This window comes from Cherax quadricarinatus, chromosome 42 (genome assembly GCF_038502225.1).
Source record: "Cherax quadricarinatus isolate ZL_2023a chromosome 42, ASM3850222v1, whole genome shotgun sequence".
NCBI classification, from domain to species: Eukaryota; Metazoa; Arthropoda; class Malacostraca; order Decapoda; family Parastacidae; genus Cherax; species Cherax quadricarinatus.
Genome location: NC_091333.1, coordinates 9,161,468 through 9,185,195, shown reverse-complemented (window position 1 = coordinate 9,185,195; position 23,728 = coordinate 9,161,468). Strand labels below are relative to the sequence as shown.

At 45.9% G+C, this 23,728-nt stretch overlaps 1 protein-coding gene across 1 annotated transcript in view; it reads right to left on the bottom strand.

Annotated features, from left to right (window-relative positions):
* LOC128695629 (serine/threonine-protein kinase PLK2) overlaps positions 1 to 23,728 on the bottom strand; it is a 122,429-nt gene that overhangs the window by 29,043 nt on the left and 69,658 nt on the right. Inside the window, exon 2 of the mRNA XM_070093254.1 lies at positions 19,438 to 19,554. The gene's annotated coding sequence lies outside the window, so the exon portion shown is untranslated. The remainder of the gene's footprint in view (positions 1 to 19,437; positions 19,555 to 23,728) is intronic.

The window sequence follows — 23,728 nt, the reverse complement described above, 5'->3', positions numbered from 1 at the left end:
GAGAGGTACTGTGTTCCCATTAGTGTCAGTTCAGCTCCTTCCTGCACTGAATCAGACCTTCCTGCAGCCAGTCCAGACCTTGCTGCAACAAGGTCCTTCAAGCAAGTACTTACATTTGGTTTCTATCACTTGACAAGTTCCCACGCCTCTTGCGCGCGCGCGCGCGCACACACACACACACTACCACACACACACACACACCCCCCCCCCCACACACACACACACTCCCCCCCCACACCCCCCCCCCCCACACACACACACACACACACTACCACACACACTACCACACACACACACACACACACACACACACACACACTCACACACACACACACACACACTCCCACACACACACACACACACACTACCACACACACACACACACACACACACACACACACACACACACACACACACACTACCACACACACACACACACACACACTACCACACACACACACTACCACACACACACACTACCACACACACACACACACACACACACACACACTACCACACACACACACACACACACTACCACACACACACTACCACACACACACACTACCACACACACACACTACCACACACACACACACAACCACACACACACACACTACCACACACACACACACTACCACACACACACACTACCACACACACACACACTACCACACACACACACACTACCACACACACACACACTACCACACACACACTACCACACTACCACACACACACACTACCACACACACACACACACACACTACCACACACACACTACCACACACACACACACTACCACACACACACACACTACCACACACACACACTACCACACACACACACACACACACACTACCACACACACACACACACACACACACACACACTACCACACACACACACACACACACACACTACCACACACACACACACACTACCACACACACTACCACACACACTACCACACACACACACTACCACACACACACTACCACACACACACTACCACACACACACACACACACACACACTACCACACACACACACACACACACTACCACACACACACACACACACTACCACACACACACACACACACTACCACACACACACACACACTACCACACACACACACACACTACCACACACACACACTACCACACACACACACTACCACACACACACACTACCACACACACACACTACCACACACACACACTACCACACACACACACTACCACACACACACACTACCACACACACACACTACCACACACACACTACCACACACACACTACCACACACACACTACCACACACACACACTACCACACACACACTACCACACACACACACTACCACACACACACACTACCACACACACAACGTGCTCATATACAACAGGCCTAGTGTCTAATCGACATGTGCCTAGGACAAAATGGTAACTAACACACACAAAGATCTTCAAGGGAGATAAATTTATACGTAATTTTTACCGTCGACTTGGCTAGTTTATTGTGCACCACATATACATATTATGGATGGTAGTGAGAAGAGGAAGAGTCGGCAGAGGCGGAGAAAAGGAGAAGCAAGAGCAACAGTAGCAACGACAACAGGAGGAAAAGTAGCAAGATGAGCAGTGGCAGCTACGGGAACACCAAAACTCGGTAGTACAAGTGGAAGAAGCTACGAAATAGCATCAGGTGGGCAGAAAAGTATCAATAGTGAAGCGAGAGACAAAAGAGAAAATTAGAAGAGCAGGAGACGGGAAGTGTAGCAGACCTCGAGCTGTGTAAATATGGCGAGGGAGAAAAGAGCTCAATAATCCTCAGGGAACACCAGTGGGTGCACCACCACCCACCAGTGGGTGCACCACCACCCACCAGTGGGTGCACCACCACCCACCAGTGGGTGGGTCACCACCTCTACCTTGCCAACTTCTCACTCTCAGAACACAAACACAACACCACTTTAAACTCATGATATGAACTACAACAAGACGACAATCGCCAGGCACGAGAGAGCTAGCTAGGAAGAGGAGCGCTAGTGGAGGTACCTAATACAGGAAAGTCTTCGTGCAAGAGAAGCCAACTAAAAGGACAAAGGAGGAACCTTTTAAAACTTGCAAAAGGCTGAGACCAAAAGGCCAGTCAGGCAATGAAAGGCAAAGCTGAGAAGCGCAAGAGAGTAAAACAAGAATTAAGAAAGAATGTAAGAAGACAGAGGAACAAACGAAAACCCAGGGTAAAAGAGAGAGGCAGTAAGGGTATAAATTAGAGCACCGGAACTTAAAAGGCCATTCAGTGCTCTTATGCACTTTAAAACACGTCAATTAGCAATATTAACCTCATTGTCATTTAAACCACAACACGAACATACAGAATTACTTTAAACAAAACCATAAGTGGTTTAACACTTAAAATGTTGTTATTCCTCTATAATGACACCGAGGTCTCGACTGACATAACCGGCTCCACGTTCAGCAAATCTTGCCGAGAGATTAAATTAAAAAAAAATTATTCCCGCGGGAAATAAATGAAAAATCATAACTTCAAAAAATCAATGTTAAATTAGCTGTGAGAAAATGCACAAAATTATACATCTGTCCACTATACAAGGCGGGGAAAAAAAATCGTGGCTACTGGGTTCTTAACGAGGCGCTCTGATTGGTCAACCCTCGTTAAGGTGACCCAGTGTCGGAAGGTGATTAATGGATGGTAACAACTCCCACCACCTGCCCCTGCCAAGTTGTGTCCCTACCCCTGCCACCTATACCCCTGTCCCCTGCCACCTATACCCCCGCCCCCTGCAACCTATACCCCCGTCCCCTGCCACCAATACCCCCGTTCCTTGCCACCAATACCCCTGTCCCCTGCCACCTATACCCCTGTCCCCTGCCACCTATACCCCCGCCCCCTGCAACCTATACCCCCGTCCCCTGCCACCAATACCCCCGTTCCTTGCCACCTATACCCCTGTCCCGTGCCACCTACCCAGGAGCTGCTGACGTCACTTCATCCACGAGTTAGTGCCTCTTCCTTCCTATCCTCGTATATTTTCCCCTCCTTCCTCTCCTCTTTCCTCCCTTCACAGCCAGATGGAGGAAGGAAGAGAGGAAGATAAGTGACCGAAGAGGGGGGGGGGGTCCCGAGACAGGAGCGGGGTTAGGGGGAAGTAGGTCAGAAGGATTCCCCTCGTGTGAAGGTCAAGGTGGTGGTCAGGTGGTGAGGTGAAGGGATGAGTGAGGGGACGGGAGCCACTGAGGAAAAGGTAAAGAAAAGGGAGAGGAAAAGTATGTAACAGTAGAAGAGGGGGGAGGGAATAAAGACTAGAAGGTAAGGAGATCTACCCTCTCAAAATACCCGTCCCTTTTCTATCCCCTCCCCCCTTAAAACATTAGCCCCCACTTGCCATCCTTAAACCAGTAGACTAACGAAGTTAAAACACAAAAAAAACTCGAATCCTCAGAGAAGCTTAACTGGCTGGTAACACAAACACAGACGACTCGACCCATGCAACCATAAACAGGAGAGTGTACACACACACACACACACACACACACACACACACACACACACACACACACACACACACACACACACACACACACACACACACACACACACACACACACTCTTGGTTAGAATTATACTATCGATGATAAAACCTACGTAAAGAATTTTTTTAAGGGATCTGGGGGAGGCCGGTGGAGGGTAATGAAGCAAGGAGAGACGGAGAGAGATAAGGCAGGGGAGAGGATGTGAGGGAGAGGAAGATAAATAAGGAAGGCGGCGACGATAAGAGGGGGAATAAGGACGTAAGCATAAAAGCAGAATAAGCAGAAAAAGAGGAAAGGAGAGATACTGGGAAAACTGTGGACAGAAAACTAATACAAAATGTAAAAAGGACTTGCACTAGTTTAAGGAAGGTGAGAGTTGCAGGGCTTGTGACTGCTGCTGCTTCTCCTGCTGCTGCTGCTGGCTGTTAGCTGCCAAATCGCATTATCTTGCTGGTTCACATTACTCCGGTGGTGCGTCTGCCTGGTAGCATTACGACATCACAAGAACCCACGCAACTTGCACCCGTCCTTGGCACTGGTTGGGGCTGGGATGCCAGCCAGCGTGGCTGGAAGCTAGCAATCACCAGGAATAGTGTCTGGAGGATAGTGAGCTTGGTTTGTAGCCAACAGACCTTCCAGCACCTCCCCCGCCCACCCTCCAGCACCATCCCAATCTTGCTGGATGTATTCACTTACTGGGTAAAAGGGATTCGTGAACTATCCTGAATATCTGGAGGTTGTTCCGGGGGGATGGGTCAATGCCCCCGCGGCTCGGTCCAAGACCAGGCCTCGCGGTGGATCAGGGCCTGATACCTAATATTAAATAAAAAAAAATCGCCTGCCTGCCATGAGCCCCGGACCCCTTACATCCCCTAACTCCTGAACGCTGCCAGCCACCCACCTATATATACAAACTTTAACCCATTCAACCTGCCCTTCAGGGGCATAAATTTTTTACACGCCAGTTACAAAGCGTACAAGTTATAAAGCGTAAATTACTGCACGATCTAAGCAGCTAAATTAAGATTACGTATTTATTCCATGTTAGGTTAACCTAATTAAAGTAAGTTATATTTACATATAATTAAAAAACAAAACGAATTAACAGATGGACCATAACCCAGGAAACTGACGTTAACATGTTAAGATGAGAGGGGATGACATTGGTACAATTCTTAGTAAAACTTAAACGCAGTTGATATAAACCATACGAGAGACAAGGGGGAGACAGAAAGGTAAGAGACAGAGGGGAGACACATAAAAGAGAAGCCACAGCAAATTTAAATTCAAAGTTTATTCTCTATAAGGATTACAATGCTGAGTTTACAGAATTTGGTTATTGTGTGGTTTACATGTAGTAAAATAATAATTACAGAGTGTACCACTAGAACACCTAGCATGGCTAGGCATTTCAGGCAGACTTAAATTAAATCTTAAGTTTAAAATATTACAAAATTATGAGGTAAGTTGGTATTATGGCTAAGTGACTAAATACTAGTTTGTGAGTTTAGCAATGTGAATGCTTTTGTTTTGGCACTATACATAGTTTCAGTATTGGAGTATCACAGGCCAACTTATGACTAGTTAAGATTCATTATTTTGAGATTGAGATTGATATTTCTGTTTATGGTCAAATGGGTGAGTGAAAGTGTAAGTGTTAACCACCAGGTGGTATTCGTGTAATTAGTTGACAGGGTGTATCAGGGAGATAAGATGTTTTCTGATGGTAGTTTTGAAGGTGATGAATGTGTCTGCAGTTTTAGAATTTTCAGGTAGGGTGTTCCAGATTTTAGGGCTTTTGACATACAATGAATTTTTGTAAAGGTTTAGTCGGACACGGGGAATGTCATAGAGATGTTTGTGTCTGGTGTTGTGCCTGTGGGTTCTGTCGCAACTATCAAGAAAGCGTTTTAGGTGAAGGTTAATATTGGAATTTAAGGTCCTGTAGATGTAGATTGCACAGTAGTAAATGTGGATGTACTGAACAGGGAGTAAGTTTAGATCTATTAAGAGTGGGGGGTGGGGGGGTTGCCAGGGATGGGATTTAGTGATTATTCTTACTGCGGCTTTTTGCTGGGTTATTATTGGCTTTAGGTGTGTTGCTGCAGTTGAACCCCAAGCACATATAGCATAGGTGAGGTATGGATATATAAGTGAATGGTATAGTGTGAGAAGGGCAGTTTGCGGCACGTAGTATCGTATCTTGGAGAGGATCCCAACCGTTTTGGATACTTTTTTGGTTATGTGTTGGATATGGGTGCTGAAGTTCATGTTGTTGTCGAGGTATAGGCCTAGGAATTTGCCCTCATTATGCCTGGCAATTAGTGTGTTGTCGATCTTAATGTTAATTTGCGCATCTCCTGCTCTGCTACCAAACATAATGTAGTAGGTTTTGTCAGTGTTAAGCGTAAGTTTATTGGCTGTCATCCAAGTCGATATTTTGATCAGCTCCTCATTAACAATGGTGTTGAGGGTGGCAAGATTAGGGTGAGAGATGACAAAAGTCGTGTCGTCAGCAAAGAGAATGGGTTTCAGGTGTTGAGATACGTTTGGAAGATCATTGATGTATATGAGGAAGAGCAGGGGACTAAGGACACTTCCCTGCGGAACTCCAGTATCAAGTGGCTGTGTTGTTGATGCTGTGTCTTTAATGGTGACATACTGATACCTATTAGTAAGGTAAGATTTGAAATATGCAAGCGCATGGCCTCTTATACCATAATGGTCAAGTTTATGGAGTAGGATGCCGTGGTCTGTGTCAAAAGCTTTTCTTAGGTCAATAAAAATTCCTAGTGGATATTCCTTATTTTCCAATGTTGTGTAAAGCAGATCTAGCATTTTTATGATTGCATCGTTAGTGCTTTTATTTTTCCTGAATCCAAATTGGCAGGGATTGAGTATGTTTTGTGCCGTTATAAATGAATATAGTCTCCTGTGCACGAGTTTCTCAAAGATTTTGGATAGCAATGGTAAGTTTGATATTGGCCTATAGTTGTTTAAATCTGTAGGGTCACCACCTTTATGTATTGGTGTAACCCTTGCCGTCTTGAGTAGTTTCGGGAAGGTGCTAGTTTCTAGTGACTTGTTAAAAAGTAATGAGATAGCATGCGAGAGGACATGGGCAGCTCTCTTGTACAATAATGGTGAGACATGAGACAGATTCCCCGAGTTATTTTTAAGTGACTTTATAATCTCGGTGACTTCCATGGGCTCAGTTGGAGCAAGATAGAAGGAATTTGGGAAATTCCCATCTAGGTAGTCCCCGGCATGGGCATTGGTGCATGGGATTTTATTGGCGAGATTAGAACCTATGGTTGAGAAGAAGTCGTTTATCTTGTTAGCTGTGTCAGTGGGATGCAGTGGTGTTTCATTAGGTTTAGTTAGGACAATATTCTTGTTTTTTTCAGTTTTTGGGTCCCTAGAATCTGAGAGTGTGTTTTCCAGGTCATTTTTACATCTCCTCTTGTGTCGGTGAATCTACTGGAGTAGTACAGTTGTTTGGCTTTCTTTATTACTTTGGTGAGGACTGATGAATAGTGTTTAAGAATATCTTTGTGTATTAGTGTAAAGTAACGCATGCAACTTCAGCATCAACATTCTGACTGGTCAACAGACTAGACCACAATGGGTCAACGGAGGAGTCAGCCTGTAACATGCTTCTGAAACTACATATTCTGTACACCTGTGACCCGCCTCGATGCTGACCTGGATAATGACACGTGGAGACTCCAGCAAGCAAGTAGTGGTAGTGAGAGCAGTGGTGATGGTGGTAGTGGTGGTAGTGGTGGTGGTGGTAGTATTGGTAGTAGTAGTGGTGGTAGTATTGGTAGTAATAGTGGTGGTGGTAGTATTGGTAGTAATAGTGGTGGTGGTAGTATTGGTAGTAGTAGTGGTGGTGGTAGTATTGGTGGTAGTAGTAGTGGTGGTGGTAGTAGTATTGGTGGTAGTAGTAGTGGTGGTGGTAGTATTGGTGGTAGTAGTAGTTGTGGTGGTAGTATTGGTGGTAGTAGTAGTGGTGGTGGTAGTATTGGTGGTAGTAGTATTGGTGGTAGTAGTAGTGGTGGTGGTAGTATTGGTGGTAGTAGTAGTGGTGGTGGTAGTATTGGTGGTAGTAGTGGTGGTAGTATTGGTAGTAGTAGTGGTGGTGCTAGTATTGGTAGTAGTAGTGGTGGTGGTAGTATTGGTAGTAGTAGTGGTGGTTGTAGTAGTGGCAGTACTAGTGGTGGTGGTAGTATTGGTAGTAGGAGCGGTGGTGGTGGTAGTAGTGGTAGTAGTAGTGGTGGTGGTAGTATTGGTAGTAGTAGTGGTGGTAGTATTGGTAGTAGTAGTGGTGGTGGTAGTATTGGTCGTGGTGGTGGTAGTATTGGTAGTGGTGGTGGTAGTATTGGTAGTAGTAGTGGTGGTGGTAGTATTGGTAGTAGTAGTGGTGGTGGTAGTATTGGTAGTGGTGGTGGTAGTATTGGTAGTGGTGGTGGTAGTATTGGTAGTGGTGGTGGTAGTATTGGTAGTGGTGGTGGTAGTATTGGTAGTGGTGGTGGTAGTATTGGTAGTGGTGGTGGTAGTATTGGTAGTGGTGGTGGTAGTATTGGTAGTGGTGGTGGTAGTATTGGTAGTGGTGGTGGTAGTATTGGTAGTAGTAGTGGTGGTAGTATTGGTAGTAGTAGTGGTGGTAGTATTGGTAGTAGTGGTGGTAGTATTGGTAGTAGTAGTGGTGGTAGTATTGGTAGTAGTAGTGGTGGTAGTATTGGTAGTAGTGGTAGTATTGGTAGTAGTAGTGGTGGTAGTATTGGTAGTGGTGGTGGTAGTATTGGTAGTAGTAGTGGTGGTAGTATTGGTAGTAGTAGTGGTGGTAGTATTGGTAGTGGTGGTGGTAGTATTGGTAGTAGTGGTGGTAGTATTGGTAGTAGTGGTGGTGGTAGTATTGGTAGTAGTAGTGGTGGTAGTATTGGTAGTAGTGGTGGTAGTATTGGTAGTAGTGGTGGTGGTAGTATTGGTAGTAGTAGTGGTGGTAGTATTGGTAGTAGTAGTGGTGGTAGTAGTATTGGTAGTAGTAGTGGTGGTAGTATTGGTAGTAGTAGTGGTGGTAGTATTGGTAGTAATAGTGGTGGTAGTATTGGTAGTAGTAGTAGTAGTGGTGGTAGTATTGGTAGTAGTAGTAGTAGTGGTGGTAGTATTGGTAGTAGTAGTAGTGGTGGTAGTATTGGTAGTAGTGGTGGTGGTAGTAGTGGTGGTGGTAGTATTGGTAGTAGTGGTGGTGGTAGTAGTGGTGGTGGTGGTAGTATTGGTAGTAGTGGTGGTGGTGGTAAAATGGTAGTAGTGGTGGTAGTATTGGTAGTAGTAGTGGTGGTAGTATTGGTAGTAGTAGTGGTGGTAGTATTGGTAGTGGTGGTGGTAGTATTGGTAGTAGTGGTGGTAGTATTGGTAGTAGTAGTGGTAGTATTGGTAGTAGTAGTGGTGGTAGTATTGGTGGTAGCAGTGGTGGTAGTATTGGTGGTAGTATTGGTAGTAGTAGTGGTGGTAGTATTGGTAGTGGTGGTAGTACTGGTAGTAGTAGTGGTGGTAGTATTGGTAGTAGTGGTGGTAGTATTGGTAGTAGTGGTGGTAGTATTGGTAGTAGTGGTGGTAGTATTGGTAGTACTGGTGGTAGTATTGGTAGTACTGGTGGTAGTATTGGTAGAAGTGGTGGTAGTATTGGTAGAAGTGGTGGTAGTATTGGTAGTAGTATTGGTGGTAGTAGTGGTGGTAGTATTGGTAGTAGTATTGGTGGTAGTATTGGTAGTAGTATTGGTGGTAGTGGTGGTAGTAGTGGTAGTAGTACTGGTGGTAGTAGTGGTAGTAGTGGTGGTAGTACTGGTAGTGGTGGTAGTACTGGTAGTAGTGGTGGTGGTAGTACTGGTAGTAGTGGTGGTGGTAGTACTGGTGGTAGTGGTGGTGGTAGTACTGGTAGTAGTGGTGGTAGTGGTGGTGGTAGTGGTGGTGGTAGTGGTGGTAGTATTGGTAGTAGTGGTGGTAGTATTGGCAGTAGTGGTGGTAGTATTGGCAGTAGTGGTGGTAGTATTGGCAGTAGTGGTGGTAGTATTGGCAGTAGTGGTGGTAGTATTGGCAGTAGTGGTGGTAGTATTGGCAGTAGTGGTGGTAGTATTGGCAGTAGTTGTGGTAGTATTGGCAGTAGTGGTGGTAGTATTGGCAGTAGTGGTGGTAGTATTGGCAGTAGTGGTGGTAGTATTGGCAGTAGTGGTGGTAGTAGTGGTGGTGGTAGTGGTAGTGAAGGCAAGCCACCAGGCACCGTCTCAAAGATATGATCGGGATCTTGTTGTTAGGAATCTGTAAATCAAGTTAATAACAGAAAACAAAGCCACAATTGGACCCCCTCCGGATAAGAACATAAGAAAGGAGGAACACTGCAGTAGGCCTGATGGCCCATACTAGGCCCAACCCAATTTTCAATGATATTCAAGAAATATCTTATGCCAAGTCGAGAACAACATCCAGTATAGGGCTCCTACTCACACGAGATGGGTCCTACACAGATGACAGCAAGGAAATGAATGAGCTACTCAAGTCCCAATATGACTCGGATTTTAGCGAGCCGCTAACCAGAGAGTCGAAGACCTAAGTGATTTTTTATGACAGAATTTGGAAGACTCAAACCTATCTGATATTATCCTGACAGCAAATGACTTCGAAAAGGCGATAAATGACATGCCCATGCACTCTGCCCCAGGCCCAGACTCGTGGAACTCCGTGTTCAAGAACTGCAAGAAACCCCTTGTCATGTGCTTTTAACATACTATGGAGAGGGAGCATGGACACAGGGGTCGTCCCACAGCTGCTGACAACAACAGATATAACCCCATTCCACAAAAGGGCAGTAAAGCATTAACAAAAAACTACAGACCGATAGCGCTAACATCCCATAAAAAATATTTGAAAGGGTTCCAAGAAGCAAGATCGCCACCCATCTAGATACCTATCAGTTACACAACCCAGGGCAACACGGGTTTAAAGCAGGTCGATCCTGTCTGTCCCAACTACTGGACCACTATGACAAGGTCCTGAATGCTGTAGAAGACAAACAAAATGCAGATGTACTATACACAGACTTTGCAAAAGCCTTTGACAAGTGTGACCATAGTGTAATAGCGCATAAAATGCGTGATAAAGGAATAACAGGAAAAGTTGGTAGATGGATCCATAATTTCCTAACAAATAGAACACAGAGTAGTAGAGAGTAAAGTCTGAGGCAGCTACTGTGAAAAGCTCTGTTCCACAAGGCACAGTACTCGCTCCCGTCCTGTTCCTCATCCTCATATCTGACAGACAGGGGTGGAAGCCACAGCACCGTGTCTTCCATTGCAGAGGACACCCGAATTTTCATGACAGTGTCCTCCACTGAAGACACTGCAAGACTCCAGGCGGACATCAACCAAATCTTTAAATGGGCTGCAGAAAACAATATGAAGTTAAATGATGAGAAATTTCAACTACTCCGATATGGAAAACGTGAGGAAATTAAAACTATATTGGAGTATAAAACAAATTCCAACCACACAATACAGCGAAAAACTAATGTAAAAAACCTGGGAGTGATGTCAGAGGATCTCACTTTCAAAGACCACAACAATGTATTAATCGCATCTGCTAGAAAAATGATAGGATGGATAATGAGAACCTTCAAAACTAGGGATGCCAAGCCCATGATGACACTCTTCAGGTCGCTTGTTCTATCTAGACTGGAATATTGTTGCACACTAACAGCACCTTTCAAGGCAGGTAAAATTGCCGACCTAGAAAATGTACAGAAAAATAAATAAATTAATCCATGTTAAGCGCTAAACCCAAGTGAGTCATTCAGCGCAAGACGTGTTGGAGGCTCGATCCTCCGTCTGGTGAGCGCCAGACAAACGCGCTTCCTATTTGTACTCTCCTAGATGTTCAGAGAACCTTCACGGCACACAACTGCGATAAAACACCTCAGTTAAGGGAACACTTCCAGTTTCTCAACCTGTACTCTCTAGAATGCAGGCGGGAGAGATACATGATTATATACACTTGGAAAATCCTAGAGGAATTAGTACCAAACTTACACACGAAAATCACTACCTATGAAAGCAAAAGACTTTGAAGACAATTCAACATCTCCAATGAAAAGCAGGGATGCTTCTAGCACGGTACGAGAACACAATAAGTGTCAGGGCCCAAGACTGTTCATCTGCATCCCAGCATACGTAAGGGGGATTACCAATAGACCCCTGGCTGTCTTCAAAAAGGCCCTGGACAGGCACCTAAAGTCAGTACCTGACCAGCTGGGCAGTGGTTAGTACGTCGGTTTGCGTGCGACCAACAGTAACAGCCTGGTTGATCAGGCCCTGATCCACCATGAGGCCTGGTCACAGACCGGGCCGCGGGGTCGTTGACCCCCGAAACCCTTTCCAGATACACTCTAGGTATCTTTCTCTCCTATGCTCCAATAAGTGTTCAAGACTTGGAGGCGTTCGCAGTAATTTAAATGCTTCACTGGCTCAATGCGAGCCGTAAACGATCTCTGTATTTGTTCCAGCTCCGATATTTCTCCTGCCCTGAACGGGGCCGTCAGCACTGAGAAATATTCCAAGCGAGGGAGCACTAATGATTTAATGAGTGTCACCATCGGCATTATTTCCCTTGTTTTGAAAGTTCTCATTACCCACCCATCATCATCTTGGCTGTCGTGATCTTTGTCTTGTCCATTAACAAATATATTAGTGGGAGGGGCTGGGTTTGATTGGTGTCATTGGGTACGGGAGTTATTTCTAGGGAAGCTTTAGGTAGTAGTAGTTTTGATAAGGACCTGCCTCGCATGGGCCAGTAGGCCTTCTGCAGTGTTCCTCCATTCTTATGTTCTTATGGTCTTTAAAAGGAAGGTCTGCTGACAATTATTTCCAGGTCTTTTACGTGTTCCTAGTAGCAGTAATAATAATAACCTTTACATCTACAAGTATACCTGTAAAGGGGTTCGGGGGTCAAAGCCCCCGCGGCTCGGTCTGAGACCAGGCCTCATGGTGAATCAAGGCTTGATCAACCAGGCTGTAACTGTTGGCCGCACGCAACCCGACATACGAACCACAGCCCGACTGTATGCATAATGTTCGCCAAGACCGAAGCCCTGGCACGGGTCTCAATCTTGCGATGACCCGTCTACACAGCCCGACTGGTCAGGTATTGACTTCAGGTGCCTGTCCAGAGCCTTCTTGTACAAGGTATACAGGTCTAGCTGACATCAGTGACATGCTATATAGAAAATCCCTTGTTATGCAGAGCATTTTAGGCAAATCATGTTTTGCACCCAGGATGCAACCCACGCCAGTCGACTAACACCCAAGTACCTATTTACTGCTAGGGGGTTTAAGGAAACACGCCTCCAATATTTCCACCCGTACCGGAGATCGAACCACGGACCTCAGCGTGTGAGCTAAGTATGCTAACAGTCGAGCTACGGAACACCGTAAGTTGAATGAGGAACTGAGGCAAACTTCCTACGGAGCTTTTGGATTAGGTACGATAGGGCCCAGGAGGCCAGGAATCAATAATGGCGGTCGATTGTAATTTAAGAGGCGGGACCAGGAACTAAGACTCAACCATTCCAAGCACAGCTCAGCGAGGGTAGTCAAATATATTAACGAAATTTTCTTTCTTTTTCTTCTCTCCCTCCCTATCCCTTCCTGATCTCCCTTCCTGATCTCCCTTCCTCTCCCTCCCTATCCCTCCTTCCTCTCCCTTCAGTCTCCCTACTCGTTATCTCTCACAATGATGCCTTCATCATTCCCCTCGCTTCCCTTTACCCCTCAGTGACCACCCTTCCCCTCTTCCTCCTCCCCTCGTCTTCTTTCCCTTCCCCCAACCAACAGTGACAAAGATACTCTCACCCCTCTCCTCCCCTCCCCACAATCACCCCTCTATCTTTCTCCTCTCCCTCCTTACAACCGGAAGGTTGTATGATAGCGCGGCTTCGGTTCGATGCGCCGGCACACACAACCATGGGCAAGTATCCTGGCACCCATGCTGCCTCTGCCCACCTAGCAGTAAAACTGGGTACCTGGGTCTTAGCAGGGTGTTGTGGGTCGCATCCAGCATCCTGCTGTGTAGTATATAGTACAGTAGCACCCAGCAGCGACACTGCAGGTACCCAACAGCGACACTGCAGGTACCCAGCAGCGACACTGCAGGTACCCAACAGCGACACTGCAGGTACCCAACAGCGACACTGCAGGTACCCAACAGCGACACTGCAGGTACCCAACAGCGACACTGCAGGTACCCAACAGCGACACTGCAGGTACCCAACAGCGACACTGCAGGTACCCAACAGCGACACTGCAGGTACCCAACAGCGACACTGCAGGTACCCAACAGCGACACTGCAGGTACCCAACAGCGACACTGCAGGTACCCAACAGCGACACTGCAGGTACCCAACAGCGACACTGTAGGTACCCAACAGCGACACTGTAGGTACCCAACAGCGACACTGTAGGTACCCAACAGCGACACTGTAAGTACCCAACAGCAGTATCAGAGTAGCAGACGAGGGAGAGGGAGAGTGAGGGGAAACTCTTATTATCAGTCACCTCGTCAGAGGGTCCAATTACGTTCTTCCCCTCTTAAATGTTGCTTCTCTAGTTGTCATCAATTATTACTTTTTCCCCGTCCAGTCCCTTGAGTTTTTCTCTTTCCCCTCTCCTTCATTCCCTCCTCCTTTCCCCTCTCGTCTTTCCCCGTCTCCCCTCTATCATTCCCTTCACACTTCCCTTCTGATTTGCCTGCCCCAGCGCCATTTCCAATCTCCTCTTCAATCACACTCATTCGTCAGAGTAGCCCTCTCTCCCCTCTAACACGCCTCCCCTCCCTCCCTCCCTCCCTCCCCCCTCTCTCTCTTCCCCTTATCACACTCCCCTCTCGCTCTGCCCTGTTTCCTTTCACACCTTTATCAATGTTCGTCTCCTGGCTGGGTACCTGCAGCCTGGTTCACACCATCACCTGGGCCAGCAGGTTGTCTCTCACCAACAATCTTTTTTTCGTCTTTTCTTCCTACACTTTGTTTCCTCTTCCTCTTCTTCCTTCTTCATGTCTACATTTAATCGTCGTCTCAGTTCTAGTTTTCTTGGTACTACTACTGCTACTTTTACCATTCTTGACATATCTTTCGAACGTTTCTCTCACCACCTCTTCCTTCCTTCCTTGAAGGCCTCAACGCCCCTTTCTCACAACCCATACTGCTCCTTAGTACCCATTAACCCCCACAACTTTTCAACCATATCTGCAACCCTCCCTCCCCGATAAAAAAAAAATACTCATTAGCATAGCCCTCACAACCGGTTCCAACACCCCTCGTCATGTCAGCTTCCCGTTTACCCTGCCACTCAGAGTAAGACCTGTTAAAAGAAGCATAATAATACTAAACTCCCTTAATAAAGACAAACTGTATGAACAAACTGCATTTTGAGGGGAAACTTCAGCAAAATTCTAATATTTTTTGTATGAAGTTTAAACCTTCATATTCCGCAATATTTTCAATTTCTTGAGTTTCCAGACCATTTTCTTTTTTTAGGAAATTTCAGTTCCACTAAAATCAAGATATTCCTGATAACAAATCATTCAGAGTCGAGTAGAAGGGCCTAATTTAATATCTAGGTTACAAAAGCTCTTCCTAGGCTGTCAAAGTCTCGCTAATTAGTTAAATTGGCTTCTAGATGCATCAGCTGATTAGCGCATCTAGATAAGCTAAACAGAAATGAAGTGGACCACACAAGCTATCAGTTAAGAATCCTAAATGTCTCTCGAGTAGCCAGTAATTAACAAATGATTAAAAGGCGAACTACTAAATGGCTGGAAAGTAGCACAGGTCACGGCAAGTGGTAAGAAAATATACGTGGAACTATAGTCCTGTCGGACATTAATGCCAGGCGAAGCAAGCCACTCGTAGCGTGAGTACTGCGACTCGTGTAATCTGTAACTGGGACCGGGCCGCGGAGGCGATGAGACTTCCCCCTCCCTCGAAATTGACTAAGTGTTTTATGCGGCTATGCATGTGTCTTATCATAGTGTGGGTATCACGTACCATTATCGAACACCGTGATGGTATCACGTACTATTAGCCAACAAGGTAGTGGTATCACGTACCACTATCCAACAATGATGGTTTCAAGCAATATTAACCAACAAAGTAGTGGTATCACGTACTATTATCCAACACTGTGATGGTATCACGTACTATTAGCCAACAAGGTGGTGGTATCACGTACTATTATCCAACATGGTATCACGTACCATTACCTACCCACGTAAACAACATACTTAGGGAAAAAACTGATGTACATTATACCAGAAGATATCAGGAAGTACTGTTGGAACAAGTGTAGAAAGAAGTCTTAAATAGGAAACTCGACAAGTTCACCCCCCCCCAAGTGCCGGATCAATCAGGCTGTGATGGATATGGAGATCAGTGGGCCGCTAGCAGCAACAGTCTAGATGACCAGGAAAGCACCAGACAAGCTTGGCCCAGGGCCGGGCTGTGGGAGTAGGAAAACTAAACCCATCAGAGGTATATCAAAGCTAGAAAGAGCCTGAGGTAGGTCCCAGCAGCTGCTGCCTACGTGAACCCAGTATTACAGGCAATTGGGGTATACATCATAACCCAGCCACACTACAAAACACTTACACCTAACAACAACCATATAACACAACACAACCATATAACACAACACAACCATATAATGCAACAACCATATAACACAATATAGCCACATAACCAGAGCCACATAACACAACCACAACACAACCATAACAGCACGACAACATAAGAACATAAGAAAGGAGGAACACTGCAGCAGGCCTGTTGGCCCATACCAGGCAGGTCCTTTACAATTCATCCCACTAACAAACATTTGACCAACCCAATTTTCAATGCCACCCAAGAAACAAGCTCCGATGTGCAAGTCCCTCTCAAATCCAGCCCCTCCCACTCATGTACTTATCCAACCTAAATTTGAAACTACCCAAAGTCCTAGCCTCAATAACCCAACTAGGTAGACTGTTCCACTCATCAACTACCCTATTTCCAAACCAATACTTTCCTATGTCCTTTCTAAATCTAAACTTATCTAATTTAAATCCATTACTGCGGGTTCTCTCTTGGAGAGATATCCTCAAGACCTTGTTAATATCCCCTTTATTAATACCTATCTTCCACTTATACACTTCGATCAGGTCTCCCCTCATTCTTCGTCTAACAAGTGAATGTAACACAACGCAAACACAGGCAAGACCTGAGAGAGTATAATAAAGAGCGTCTAGACTTACACTTACGTTATAAACACCACGAAGAAACATCTTAAGAGAGTCTTGTAGTCTCCAAGGAAACATACATTGAGAGAACATATTGAAACAGAACAAAGTGATTTAGTCTTTTCTTTTAAACCTTTATTATCTTAGCTATTAGCCTGTAAATGAAGTGTTATCTAAGTTCATTTATAATCTAAGAACCGTTATCTTACCTCATACATAAGCTAAGAGCTGTTATCTCAGCCTGTAAATGAGGTTGTCTTAGCGAGGCTCATTTCAGATCCCAGCTCTGTCTAGAGTACACTACCAAGCCTCAGGATGCCACCCAAAACAGTCGACTAGCGCCCAAGAACCTATTTACTGCTAATTGAACAGGAGGCAGCAAGTGTAAGGAGATTTGCCTTTACGTCTCTACCCACCCGAGGCTGAACCTGGGTCTTCCGGTTGTAAGTAGGAGGTAATACTGAGCTACAGGCCACATTAGCTTCATATGTCCTCGTACCATCCCCCTCGTACCATCCCCCTCGTAATATCCCCCTTTCCCCTCTCGTTTTTTCGCCTCCCCTCGGTTCCCTTGCTAAAACGCTAGCCTAGATACTAAAGTCATTTGGCAAAGTTCAGTCAAGCAATTCCAACTTGGTGGTCAGTTAATGGTCCCCAGACACGTCCGCTCCCCCATTACCCCACCATCTAGCCTGGATTCTCCATCCCCCATGAAACTCCCAATCCCGCCCACCTTGGGTAGTCTAGCTAACCAACCTATGTCCCACCTGCCTAAGAAGCCCCACTCTCTCCCGGTTATCTAACACACTGTCCCAACCATAACTTCCTACCTTCTCGCTCATCCAACCCTCACGCCCACCCACCACCCATTATCACTCCCCCCTCCTCTTAGAATCCCGAGAGATGGCAATTCCCAAGTATTAATAACTGGAGCTCTCCTGGAAGGAAACCTTTGAAGTTGCTGTAGCTACTGAACCTTTAATGGAATATTTTACGATATCCTCACTGCACTACTGAAGTCTCCCAGCTCAGACTGACACATTTAAATACTATGTATGCAAGCCATTCCATGTGACGTAACCCGACAAGGAAACTGCTGCAGTGTGGGTACAAAAGCTGTCATACAGAATGGAGTGAAGCACACTGCCACAGCAACCTACCGGAATGAGATATGGGAGGAAGTGCAAAATATAACCAGTGAAAAGCAGGGGCACCGTGGGCACAATACGAAAACACTATCAACATCCGTGGCCCCAGACTATTCAACATCTTACCAGAAAATATCAAACACTTCGTAAGGAAACTCGCCAAGTGCTGATCAACCAGACTGTGATGAATGTGTGGGCCAGCAGGCTGCCAGTAGCAACAGCCTGGTTAACCAGAAAAAAACACCAAACAAGCCTGGCCCAAGACCCAAAAATGAAGAAAGAGAATTTCACAGGCATGCTCATCTCAGACAGTGAACCACAGCATGTAAAGCAAAACAAACAAGCTCTGACACAGGCTCTGCACACAGGTTTCAATCTTATCTGAACAACGAAACAAACTGTGAAAGTCATTATAGAATCAGAACTCTTACTATAATGAAAGGTTCCACAAGGAAGTATCCTGGGCTCCCTACTCTTCTTGTGCTATGAAAATAACATGCCCACTAATGTTAAATGACATGACCACTAATGTTAAATGACATGACCATCAGTTTTAAATGCAATGTTTTATATACAGATGATAGTGTTCTCAGTCTCACTATGTAACTATCATTGAATAGTATACCAGCACACTGCAGATGCATCCAGGTTTGCTTAATCCTTTTTTTACCTCCATTTTCTTGTTAGATCAGAGTACCATGACGAAGATTACCTGGAGATTACCTGGAGAGAGTTCCGGGGGTCAACGTCCCCGCGGCCCGGTCTGTGACCAGGCCTCCTTAGGTCAGTGTCCCAGGATGCGACCCACACCAGTCGACTAACACCCAGGTACCCATTTTACTGATGGGGAACATAGACAACAGGTGGAAAGAAACACGTCCAAAGTTTCTACTCTGGCTGGGAATCGAACCCAGGCCCTCACCGTGTGAAGCGAGAGCGTTAACCACCAGGCCACAAGAGCCCTGGTGCACGATATTATATAAGAACCAGACACAGGGTCTTGCGTGCCTAAGCTGGTAGGTAGTGCGCCTGTCTATAGAGGAACTTAACTAGCATTCACTGTTTCTATTACGTCAATACAAATATAAAACAGCAAGTGGTAACAGTGAAAGATAACTAAAGTATATAATGAACTAAAGCGAATTTCAGCTAAGTTTCCACAGTACAACGTGGGTAACTACCTGCTAATACCCGTGTCAGAAAACAGCCCAAAAGGAGCTAAACTTTCACACAAAGACCTCAGCGATGAAACAACCCAAGTAGCTGGACAAACTGACACGACAATATAGTTCCATCTCTTCTGGGAACCATCATGTCTAATTAGGTCTTCTTTTCCCCATTCTTCCAAGACCTGTTAGGTCCAACTAGAAAGCCCCATTCTTGTAAAACTTATGATACTCACCCTTCGGGCACAATTCTCGAGGATGATGTAGACGTTGGCATCATCTTCGAAGTAGTGGTGGAAGCGGACGACGTGGCGATGCCGCAGATGTCTGTGGACTTCGATCTCTCGCGCGATCTGTGGGTAAGAAAAAAGAGTTAAGTCACCCTGGTGGAAGGAAAAGGAGAAGTCAAAACTTAAGTTGAACAAAGGTCATACTGGCATAGAGCAGGGAAGAGGTCAATAGTCGTCACACTAGGTCACCTGCAGCCATCTACTGTGAGCAAACGTCAGTGCCACACAGAGTACCATCTTTCACCGTCACTAACACAAGCAAACCATAACATCTTGTATATCACAACCAACCCAGCCAACTATCACAGCCACACTAAGCCCTCCACAATTACCCGCAACCAAGTCATCCAAAATCCTTTAAAGAGCCACAACTAAACCATGCCACACACTTACCACATGGCTCATATCTCCATGAAACACACAACCCACAAACTCCTACAATTCCTCACGTCATTTCCACAAATCCCAACAGCCCACAAGATCCTACAATTGCTCACAGCATCCCTCAACCACGCGAGGCAGCAGAGCAACATTAGCAACTTGATCCTTCAGTAGTGCCATCAATTTATACTCGGTTTCGCGAGCTTAGGACACACACGTCGCCCCAAATGTTTGGGGTAGACCCATAGTGTGTTTGTGTAAACGTGAAAGCCCCCTCCCTGATTAACATAAATGGAGAAAATGCATAAAATTCACAATGGAAATGAGGGGGGGGGAGAAATCAGACGACGGGGATATAGAAGAGAGAAGGGGGAGGCAGACAGCACAGGGTAAGGAAGGAAAGGGGAAAGCAGAGAACATACGGTAAGGAAGGGAAGAGAATGGTAAATAAATAGCAAGTGTAGTGCAAGTGCAACCGATAGATGCAAGTGCATCTATCGGTTACAAATGCATATACCAACTCGCGTTTCCTGGTAGATACGTTTTGTGGGCAAAGAGAAGTTATTGTGGGGAAAGAGTTCTCTTAGAGCGCTCTCACTCGCTCTGAGTTAAGTAAGAAAGTTGAACAATACTTCATGAACGAGCTGAAATCAGCAGCGTTAGATCTTGTGGAGTGAAGGTAGAAGAGATTAATCCAAGGTTGCATGTAAACCTTTAGCCATTAAGTGTAGACGGCAGCTGCTAGTAGTAGCAGCAGCAGTAATAGTAGTGGCAGCGGCACTGCTGCTGCTGCTACTACTACTAGTGCTGCTGCTACGACTGATATTACTAGTGTTGCCGCTACTGGTCTTGGCAGTGATGCTAGAGTATTGCTGCTGTTTTTACTGCCAGCACCTCTGCTGCTGTTAACAGCAGGGGTGCTAGTAGTGCTGTTGGTGCTACTGCTCGGCAGACAGCAGCGGGGGCGTTGGTGTAGCCAGAGGGACAAGGGCGGAGGCCCCAATCTAGTGCTAACCTGCCAGGATCACCAGGTAGCACCCCCTCCCTCCTACACATAGCCACGTGCTAAGGTGGCGAAAGTCTTCACTCAAAATAGCTGCCTTCGCCACTGCCTGTGCACATAAGTTCCTTCTCCGGGAGAAGGACCCGGTGTGCCACTCCTGCACTTTTTGCATTATAATGTTACCTGACGCAAAATGAGCCAAGGTGAGAGACACGGTGACCTGAAACAAACCGTGCCAGGGTGAACAGAGCACTCGGGTCTGAACTGGTACCTCACTATGGCCGGCAATCAGGACGAGAGTAGTGATAAAAGGCCTCGAGCTTCACAATCAGCACCGAGTACTCCCTTGGTAACTGAGCTCAACACGGGTCCTCAGCAAGGTTCTAATTTATTCACAACACCAGAATCTTTCTGCTTATTCAGCGCATTAAACATATAGCTACGAACATCGCTAAATTCACACCACCACCACCTTGCCACAGTATTGTTGACACTTTTACAACTACGTCAGTAAACTGATCCAGTCTGGTTTATTACAGACTTAAGTAAGTTTATTTAGGTACATATATACATACAGTTACACATATCATACGTAAGTAACATGTGTAAATTACCTGGGATAACAGAAAACAGTCGAAGTGACTTGTTTCCATTGAGGTCGTTGGAGGTTCTCAACGTGTGGTCCATTGACCCATGGTTAAGGCCGCGAGTTGTTCGAAAGTGTTCACGAGGCTTCGTATCCAACATTACTTCCCAAGTCGTTCTGCAGCTCTATTAATGGAGTTTAAAATTACAACTATGTGAAGGTCGGCGATTTTTTTTTAGTTAGGGGAAAATATCATGCTGGAAAATGCTCAATAACCCACATGGAGATAAACTCACCAGAATGATTGATCTACATTTCGATCCCCTTCTGGGATCCTCTTCATCTCCTGAAGAGGATCCCTGAAGGGGATCGAAATGTACAGATCAATCAATCTTCTGTGTTTGTCACCATGTGGGTTATTACTCAGCAATGACAAGTGCTCACTACACTTCAGGTATCCATGCTGGAAAACTCAGACTAACCATACCACGGGCGGGGATAGAACCCACGATCAGTCTCAAAACTCCAGCCCGTCGCCCTAGCCACTGGACCAGCTAGCCACAATAAGATTCGTCCAACTAGGTATATTTCTACACCATAGGAAGGTTAGCATTGGCGCCACTGTGACCACAAATGCAAGTTTTTACAGACGAATCTCCAGCTAGCATGGCCGTGACGAACTCTAGCTCAAGTCCCCTCAAACCCGTCAACATGACTCACGAAATCGTAATGACACGATTGCAATCGTGTCATTACGATTTCGTGAGTCCTGTGAGAGAGTGCCGCGTCCCTCGCTTCACTTCAGCGTGTGGGTGATGGACTTTCTACAGTATGTACACACGTCGATGCGGAGAGATTTCTTGTGCTTGAAGGTGGTCCCACGAGCTTGGAGTTAGATGATATACCGTAAGTATGCGAGTAAAAGTTTAGTTTATCTCCTGGCTCTCATATATCTCCCTTGCCTTTAAAGATGAGAGGACAAAACAGAATTGTAGATACGAGCACAAGTCCTTCCCCACCCCAGCTAAGTCAGTCTATCCCCCCACTCCATGTACGCTAGTCTATCCCTCAACCCTCATTCCCACTGAGGCCAATCCATCCCCCACCCCAATCCTGTACTCCCAGTCCTTCCTCCACTTCCCATGTAGGTCAATCCATTCCCCACCCACACACAAGGCTAGTCATTTTCCTCCTTTCCTCCGCCTACCCTCTCCCCCACACGGACACAAAATAGGAGACAACATGAGTGAGAGGGATTGGATATGAGTGGGATTTGCACACGAGTTAATAGGGTTATCAAAGCTTATTCCTTGGGTAACACTGAAAATGGGTAGGGCAAATATTTTTGCTAATGGGTTTGGGTTTGAGAATGCCCTGCCTAGTATGGGCCAGTAGGCCTCCTGCAGTGTTCTTCCTTTCTTATGTTCTTTAGGAGAACTACACAAATTATTCGGGTGAGCAAATTAGTGGCAGCAACAATTCAATATAAGTGTAAGGTCTTGAAATTTGTCACATGTCAAACCCAGACTGATGACCAGAACACTAGACTTGATATCCAGGGAAGACATGATCATAACATCCAACAGCAACAGCCTGGATGACCAGGCCCATGGCCAGGCTGCGGCTAGGGCGTGATGATTCCTGAAACCCTCTCTAGGTATACTCCAGGTATCAACGCCCCCGCGGCCCGGTCCGTGACCAGGCTAGTACTATACACAGTTTCAAGAGCAGATATGAGAAGGTCTTGCAGGCCTCATATCTACTCATGCGGTCAGTACGAGTTAAGAGCCTCAGGCAAGGGGCCATGAACAGACTCCTGCAAACGTATCTACCTACCTAGAGGATGTTCCGGGGGTCAACGCCCCCGTGGCCCAGTCCTTGACCAGGCCTCCCGGTGGATCAGGGCCTAATCAACTAGGCTATTACTGCTGGCTGCACGTAGTCCAACGTACGAACCAAAGTCCGGCTGATCGGCGAGTACACAACCAATATACACTTCTAGGTAAGTACACAACCAACAAATATCTAGCAGATTACATAACCAATAAACACATCTAGGTTGAGTACACAACGAGCAAACACATCACTGATACGTTTATATAAATCAGAGAGAGAGGGAGATGATGTCAAGCAATTTTACTCTGGCTGTCAGACTGAACCCCCATAAATCAAGACAGAATCAGCATATCCAAGTCTGGTTGTGGAAACAGTGTCGGGGTAACCCTTTAGCGGGAGTGTGTGGGGGGTTTGTTAGGGGTGACAGAGGG